Genomic DNA, 9,169 nt, shown 5'->3' with positions numbered 1-9,169 from the left:
GCGCTGAGATAGTGGTCAGTCAAGGATTGAACGTCCGTAGTTCCGGTAGGTGGAAGTAGGAGATTGCAGCTGTTAGGAGGCAGAGAGCTCAGGTTGAGTTTTTTTAGGTCTCTTTTCCAGACTTTGGGCTTGGAGGATTGAACCGGGTTAAATTTAACTTTTTCATTGATGAGGAATGTGACAATATGATGATCTGACCAGTCACAGTGTTGGATGGACTCGAGTTGGATAGCGTCCTCTTTGGAAATGATAAGGTCGAGGATAGAGCCTTTCTCGTGGGTCGGGCTGTTGCATATTTGAGTGAGGTCAAGGGCATTGAGGAAATTTTTTAGACTATTTACTACCGCGTCATTGTGATCATTCCAGTGGAGGTTGAAGTCGCCCAGGTATATTTGGGTGAGCTGCCGTCTGGAATTAGTTGAGATCATATCCATGATTTGTTGGGAAAAGATGACGTTGTCCCTGGGTGGGTGGTAAATGCAGTGAAGAGAGCAAATCGGTTTGCCCTCACTGATAATGTCGAGGCAGATGTATTCATAGGCTGTTAGGGATGGTAGGGAGGTGGGGTTACCTTTCAGAACAGATAGGTTGCTCCTGTAGATGTATGCGATTCCACCACCTATTTTGCCGGGCCTGTCAAGTCTAATGATGTGGTAGCTGGGCGGAACCAGAATATCCATTATAGGTGTAGAAGATTCAGTTAGCCATGTTTCAGTCAAGATGATTAGGTCAAGGTCCAGTGTTAGGATGAGATCAGCGATGGCGGCTGAATGTTTCGAGGCCGATCTACAGTTGAGGAGAGTGCATTTGAGACGGGGTGTGTTGAGGGAGGTAGAGGGTTCTAGATAGAGAGGGATTTTTCTAAGGTTATTTGGGATGGAGATTCTGCTGTTTAGTGTGGGGGGTCTAAGGGGATTTGAGTGTATTGTGGGAATGGTGAGGTGTGAGTTGGATGTGTGATTTTGGGGAGCTGGGTCGTAGGAGTGGAGGAGGGTGAGTGTGTCAAGGTCTGAAAGAGGGTTGCAAGGGCGACGAGGGCGGTTTTTGCGGTTGCGAACAGGGATTGAGGTCCAGTGAGGGGAGCGTTGAGTAAGAGAGTGTCTGGGGTGTGTGGCGAGTAGTTCTTTGATGATGTGCACGTCTTCTTTGACCTGGATGGGAGGGGAGGTGGCAGAGGGAGAGGGGTGTCTGGGGTGTGTGGCGAGTAGTTCTTTGATGACGTGCACGTCTTCTTTGACCTGGTTGACGGTAACCATAATCTTGTCCAGTGTGGAGGTGGGAATGGAAATTAGGGGTGAATGACTGACCTGGGAATCAGCGTGTGGGTGGGGGAATGAGCTGGTGTTCATGCAGGGTTCCGTTGTGTCAGTGTAAGGGCTGGTGTTAGGGGGAGAGAGGGTTTAGGCGGGAGGGGTGTGGATGATGTGGGGAGGAGGTTGGAGGTATGGGTGAGGGCGTAGGTGGTAGACGGAGAGAGCAAGGTGGAGGATTGGTGTATGTTGGTGGTGGTGGGAGTGCAGGACGGGGGGTAATAGGGGCTGAGAATGGGGGGGAAATGGGATTGGAGGTGGTCCTGTTGTGAGGCGGGGGAGTTAACAGAGAGGAGGTGTGTTCTGTGTAGTTAGTTGGAGGGCAGTGGGGACTGAGAATGGGGGGGATAATGGGTGGAGTTTGTCGTTGTGCGTGTCGTTTTGGTGCTGAACTAGGTTAGATGTGTTGAAGGTGGGGGCAGTGATGTCAGGGGTGCGAGGAGTGGTAATGGTATGCGTGAGGGTCCGAGGGTTGGTGAGTGGGGTGGGAGTGCGAGTGGTGTATGAGGGGGAGAGATCTGTGTCTGTGTTTGAGGAGTGTGGGGTGGGGGTGCGAATGGTGTATGATGGGGAGAGATCTGTGTCTGTGTTTGAGGAGTGTGTGGTCGCTACCTGGAGCTCAACTAGGATAGAGGGGTTGTGGGTGGGTGGCTGGAGCTGATCTAGGATAGAGGGGTTGTGGGTGGGAGCTGAGGAGTCAGGGGTGGTAGGTCTGTCTCTGAATGAGGAGTGTTTGGTAGCTGCATGGTGCTGCACTAGGTTATGTGGGTTGTGGGTGGGAGCTGTGAGGTCAGGGGTGGTAGGACTAGAGGTGATATGGGTGAAGGTCCGCGGATTGGAGAGGTGCCCTTTGAGAGTGGGGAAAAGGTTGTCTAATAGTTCCAGGTTTCTGTCTGTGGATTGAATTAGGACAATCCCGTTATTGTAGATAGTAATGGTGGCTCTGCCTGGGAAGAGTTGGGATGGTGTGATGAAGAGTGACTGCCCATGTGTGGATTTCCTGGTGGTGGAAACGGTGAGCAAGGTGCGGAGCGCATTTCTCCATTGAGCTCTGCGTTTGGTGTGGAAGATGAAATCTGTGTTCAAGGAACCATTGACCGGGGAGAAGTAGGTGTCAGCAAAGGGGGTTTCAGGGTGGGACCTCAGGAAGTTGTGTTTAAAGCGTTTAACTGCTTTTTTGGTGAGTGTGGGTGGGTAGTTGATTTTATATGTGTGCTTACCGACAGGATCCATGTTGGGATGGCGGTATAGGTAGGTGCGGAGAGGTGGGCAATAGTGATATAAGGGAAAAGAGTACAAATTCAAATGGGTTACCTGGATCAACAGTGACACTATTGAGCCACTAAAATATATGAGGTAGCGATCGGTGCGTTACATGAGAAAGTGAACTGTGCAGGTTACAAAAGTGTACACAATACCAGTAGAAGTATAATACTGTTGTTGTACGGGACCAAACTACAAATGCAATCAGTATACAGGAAAGGCGAGAGTGGTGCAGTTTACATAGCTGATCAGTGTAGGGGAAAAAGTGACATGGGTGCAGGTTACAGAAATATACACAAAAAAAACACAAATAGGAGAATAGTACTGAGTATAATACTGATGATGTACGGGAACAGGATAAAAAGTAAAAAGATAAGAAGTGCAGACAGTAAGCAGTTATATGGATCAGAAGTGAGGCTAGTGGGCAAACAAAGTATATGAGGTAGCAATCGGTGCAATTACAAGAGAAAAAGTGCAATGGGTGCAGGGAACACACATGTACAAAATACAAGTAGAAGTATGATATTGCACTGTAAAGTAGACACTCTATCACAGGAAGGGGAAAAAGTGAAGTGGGTGCAGGTTACAAAAGTGTACCAAATACAAGTAGACGTATAATGCTGCAGTAAAAAGGCAGCCCCTCTATCACAAGAGGGTGTAAATACATAGCTATGTAGGGTGCGGAGTAGTTATGATTAGTCTAAATGACAAGTTCTTAGGGTCTGCTCAGTTAATGAAAGTGCCTAGTCCAATATGGCCGCCAAGGATAGAGACTAGTCTAAGATGGCCGCCAAATAATGTGGATAAAGACTTTGGTCCTCTGTTAGTTGTTGTTACTTTGAGATCAGGGAAGGGCAGTTTCACTTTCCATTCGAGCTAGTCCAGATTCTAGCTTGCTGGGAGGGAGTCTTATCTCTATTTTGGTGACCTCATGTGGAGTTGTAGAGGAGCCTCGTGGGCCTCTGGAGGTACAGGAGGGGATTTATTGTTTCAGTTTATGACCCTAGCCATTTTGAACTAATGAGGTTTAGAATGCGTGCAAGCGATTGGGGTGAAGTAAATACCTTTATGTGATATCTGCTCAGTGGTAATGCTGATGTTGACAGCAGAGTTTTGCAGGCGTCAGAGAATGCACAGCTGCGGTGTGTATCGATTTCTTCTTGCGATTGGAAGCTAACACTTGCAGGTCTGCTCCCAGGGTCTCAGAAGTTGGCAGTAGACCGCAGGTTCGCGTCGTCAGGGTCTGAGGCTTCTCGCAGCAGCATTCAGCAGCGTCGAGAGTGTTGGCATGTTCACGCCGTCTGAGGCTTCTCGCGGCAGCAGGGGGCTGATCCTCTCAGGTTCACAACGTCAGGGTCTGAGGCTTCTCGCAGCAGCCTCCAGCAGCGCTGAGTGTGTTGGTAGGTTCACGCCGTCTGAGACTTCTCGCGGCAGCAGGGGGCTGATCCTCGCCGAGGCAATGCGGGTTCTAGCAGCGGGCGGCCGTGAACCATGATACTGGCAAACATCCTTGCTGGTGCCCGTGCGACTGCTATAGCTCCCTACTGCAGCATCCCCTCCCACCTTGATAGGCGAGTGTTTGCCGTTTGCCTCGGGGCTCCACTCTGTCGCATCACTCCTGATCAGTTCAGTTAAGGCCGTATGTCGGGTGTCTCCAATGGCCAGAAGCCGCTCTTTTGCCAGGGCGTTGTAAAATCACGGCATGAACCAGGCAGTTACGAATCAGTCTTCGCCGATATCCGCCGATATCCAGGGGCAGCTCAGGGTCCGGGTGGGGAGGGGAGGGGAGCCTCGGTCCTCACCTGCGGCGGTCCTGACCTCCGGAGCGTGCAGGGACCCCTAGCAGGCTCTCGTCAGCGCCACTGCGAACAGGGAATCCCAGAGAGCTCCAGTCCTCTCCCGCGATGAGCCCAGTCTCCGTGGTGGTGGGGGCTCCAGACAGCGCCGCACCGGGCTCCAGGCAGCCAAGCGTCCGTCCTAGGCTCCGACGATGTCCAGGTGCAGCCCGGTGTCCGGAGAGGGCAGGGGCGACTCGTTCCTTTCTCGCGCCGAAATTGTTGATAAAAAGTTCCAGTTACTTGTGTTATGAATCCAGTTACTTGAGGTAGCTTAGTTGCACGGCCGGCTGGGTGCTAACAGGGATTAAATCCAAAAGTAGAATCCCAAGCACTCGGAGCTCTAACCAGGAGCTCCTACCCGGCGGCCATCTTCCTGCATTTGCAGCCTCTCAGCAGTAATAACTCGTATTGATTGTAATCCCGCCTGACGCTTGCCATTGGTTCACTCGTGTGTCACTTTTATTTCCTGCCTCCTCATTGGTTGGTCTCCCGATACATGACTTTAATTTTCAGGCCAAGAGCACCAGCCAACTACAGTTTCCTTGCACTGTAAGTCTTCATGTATTTTTTTGGGGGACTACTTATTTATTATCATGGTGCACGCTTCACTCTCAGTCACGCAATACTTTTTAGGTCTCGGCGTCAACGCGCGGAAGCGCGTCTCCCCCGAGATCTTTTGTCAGCGACCATCATTCCCAGGAGACAGTCCCGGCCACGCGCATCCTTCCAGGCGATTTGTAACTGGAACGCGCGCTGTGGCCAGGCGGTGTCTCCTGGGAAGCGCAAGCACCACACACGCATGCGCATACACACACACACAAGCGCCCATGCACGCACGCACATACATACATACAGAGACACCACCCCTGACTCATACACACACGCGCGCACACACACAAGTGCACCGAGGCCCCCCCTTCCCCGCCGTCACCGTCGCACACATACATACACACACGCACACACGAGCATACACACACACAAGTGCACCAATCGCGCTCCAGCCTTTTGGAACTTACCTTACCTCAGCACGCGGCGCCCAACCTCCTGCTGGCGCGGCCCCGGGGCTTTACACCGCTCACAGGAGCCCCGGGCCGCGAGACGCTACGACTCCGCCTGCCTCTTCTTCCGGTGTGAACGTGGCCCCGCCCCCGTCACAGGCGACCGTGCCTGACTTCCGGGGCGGCCGCGAAATGAGTAGGCTTGTTTTTCGAAGCCGCCTTCCCGTTCCTCTTTTCAGCCGTCGTCTTCCCATTGCATTCTTCATTCCCTCTTTACTCAGTTCTTTCCCTCGTCTCCTCACCTGTGCCTCCCACCGCTACAGTGTGCCCCGGCCTGTAAAGCACAAGACTACAGACAGTGCAACGATAGAGCTGGAGCCCAGGTAGGGTCGGCAGTGCCAATGGGCCAACTTGTTTAACTTTCCAGCAGATCGGCAACAGGAAAAATATTCCATCATTCAGTAACCACCATATAAAAAGCACACCATTCGCCATAACATATAAAGTGCTCTCAGACGCCCAAAACATTACAAGATCCCTTTTTTTTTACCTTTGAAACAAGGTAGGACACAAACAGCAAATGCTACACTCTGTAGAAAAGAGGGCTGGGACGATCTAGAAAATTCCAGATAAACGTCTATATTTCTACAGTATCTATCCTCTTTATGCTATCTCTATCCTGTAACAAAAACCCCACCTCCTTCTGTACGCTGCCAGCCGCCCCTCTCCCCCATTCCCTGATCTCTATTCACTTTTGCATACCTATATACCCCACCCCCCTGTGAACTACTTACACCCATCCCCTTTCTGCCTACTTTTAAAAATACAACTGTCGAGAGCTAATTACATTACAATGCAAACTCCATACCATTCTAAGTTGAAATCTTTGAACAACTGCCCTTAATTAACTTATTAGAAAATTGGCAACAAATACGAAAAACAATGTCCGTTAACGCACAAGTACAACGCACCCGTTCCCACCAGACCACCTGAAGCTCTTTCGCACCACAAATCGTTTACAAGATGCTTTTATTACCTGGCAAACAGGATAGGAAACACACAGCAAACGCTACAGTCCTTCAGGGAAGCACGGCATCAACCATCTGGTAATTTCCTAATTAACCGCCAACAGTTGCTACGCAACGTAATACAACGCAGCACTCACATTTGCTGCTGTACATGTCATTCAGAATATGAACATAAAAGGGGTGAAAACGTAAACTTCAACATTAAATAAATTCTCTATCCTTACAGGGCATTATAATTTTAAATTAGCAGTCGCATAATATGTTTCACATTGTGTTCACATACTTTTTACAGAAAATGTTAACGACATTGCTATTTAACTAATGCATGTTACATTGCCAGTATTTACAAGGCAGCTTGCCTAATTTATTTTTTAATACAGCTGTCTATTAATTGTAATGCACCAAATTGTAATAGTAATTGTTTTTTCTACCTTATTTTATTTTGTGACACACCTATTGACATTGTACAATGTACATTAAAGCCTTTTGATTGTGTTTTACTGAAATGCAAGTTTAATAACTGAAACACTTTGCTCTGATCCGTGGGTGTTAGCTGTGTGGGAATGCTTGCTTCGACCACAATGCTGCCTGTTTCAAGCACATAGGTGAGGTGGCTGCTTCTTTACCTCTTCAAATGCTCCCCTTTATTACCAGTATTTATGAACCGCTACACGCACGCCGGAGTCGATGCAGCAGCACTCCTGCTCTCCTGGCCACATACGCTCGCTAAAGCCCTGCAAGGAAGGGACTGAGGGCTTCATGGCTGCTAGCAGCACCCACTGCTATCTACCAGCAAATGTCGTGTGTGGAGTCACAAGTGACAACTTTCACATCCTATCTTCAAGACTTTTGGCCCTTAAAGACTCGCTCAAGCCCTTCTATAGATAAAATCGAACCGCCTTTAGCCTCACGGCTACATGTTGTAATAGCAACACTATAAAATAAATTAAATTTTTTTAGGAGCATAGTCAAGGACAATTGTGGCACTATTTGTCGGCTGTTTGACATTACCTCGTGTATGGAACCAGGCACGCTCTTACTTTTGTGAAAGAAAGTGTCAGTGAGCAGACAGAGGGCCATAAACAAAAGGAAACAAAAAAATAAACAAGCATTGACAAAACGGGAACAGTTTTTCGTGCAAGCGAAAACTTTTGCTATTATTGGGGTCTTACAGTGTTGCACAGAAGCGCTGGCTGCTTCCAATGTATCTTAAAGGACAGAAAATATTACCAGTAGTAGGCCACCAGTGTGCAGAGTAGTGAGTGCAGAGTAGTGAGTGCAGAGTAGTGAGTGCAAAGTAGTGAGTGCAGAGTAGTGAGTGCAGAGTAGTGAGTGCAGAGTAGTGAGTGCAGAGTAGTGGGTGCAGAGTAGTGGGTGCAGAGTAGTGAGTGCAGAGTAGTGAGTGCAGAGTAGTGAGTGCAGAGTAGTGAGTGCAGAGTAGTGAGTGCAGAGTGAGTGTGCAGAGTAGTGAGTGCAGAGTAGTGAGTGCAGAGTAGTGAGTGCAGAGTAGTGAATGCAGAGTAGTGAGTGCAGAGTAGTGAGTGCAGAGTGAGTGTGCAGAGTAGTGAGTGCAGAGTGAGTGTGCAGAGTGAGTGTGCAGAGTGAGTGTGCAGAGTGAGTGTGCAGAGTGAGTGTGCAGAGCATTGTGTGCAGAGTGAGTGTGCAGAGCATTGTGTGCTGTTGAGTGCAGAGTGCTGTGTATTGGCAATGTTAATGACAATGACGATTATTTGTGATTTAAAGAAAAAAAAATGTCATGAGCAATGCCAATAGCTCTACCTTTAATGATGCCGAGACCATTGCATTGCAAATGCTTGTTATGTACACGGACGCCGACTACATATTTGCTAACATGGTGCCCGCTTCACTTACAGCTACGCAATACCTTTTATGTACACAGGCGCCAGGCGCCAATTACTTATTTGCTAGCATGCTGTTTCATTAACAGCCACTCAATACCTTCTATGTGCACGGGCGCCAATTACTATATACTGGCATCCTGCTTCACTCGCAGCCACCCAATACCTTTTGTGTGCATGGGCTCCGAGCGACAATTACTTATTTGCTAAAATGGCGCCCGCTTCGGGCACCGGGCGCCAATTACTTATTTACTAGCATGCTTCTTCACACGCAGCCAAGCACTACCTTTTATGTGCATCAGTGCCAATTACTTATTTACTAGCATACTGCTTCACTCGCACCCACGCAATACCTTTTATGTGCACGGGCACCAATTACTTCTTTACTAGCATGCTTGCTTCACTTGAAGCTACACAATACCTTTTATGTTCACGGGCGCTGGACATCAATTACTTATTTGCTATCATGGCGGGTGCTTCCACGAAATACCTTTTATGTGCACCGGTGCCACGCTTTGTTTCACGGCACCCACTTTCATGCAATCTCTCTTTGTCCACCTTTAAAAAGCAGCAGTTGCGCTGCCGATCCACTTCAGCTGCTACCAATCTCACTGTGCATGTTTTAGGAGCTGGGTGAAATGGGAGGTAGGCCTAGCCTCTGTCCCCATTGCCACTGCACTTGCTGTTAGAATTCCTCGCAGACGTCTATTCCCCTTACAAAAGGAAACTGTATAATATGGTTAAATGTAGTGGACGCTTTTTGCTGTCCTTCTGTTGAGCATTGTGTGTCATCAAGTAGTTTACAGTTCCATTCCTCTACATGCTGCCAGCAATGGTGTGCCTTGGCTTGCCTTGAGCTGCTTTCTGTTACTT

The sequence above is a fragment of the Lissotriton vulgaris genome, unplaced genomic scaffold (assembly GCF_964263255.1).
Source record: "Lissotriton vulgaris unplaced genomic scaffold, aLisVul1.2 SCAFFOLD_2229, whole genome shotgun sequence".
Classification (NCBI taxonomy): Eukaryota; Metazoa; Chordata; class Amphibia; order Caudata; family Salamandridae; genus Lissotriton; species Lissotriton vulgaris.
The sequence above is the reverse complement of the archived record's forward strand: the minus strand, read 5'-3'. Positions refer to the sequence as shown.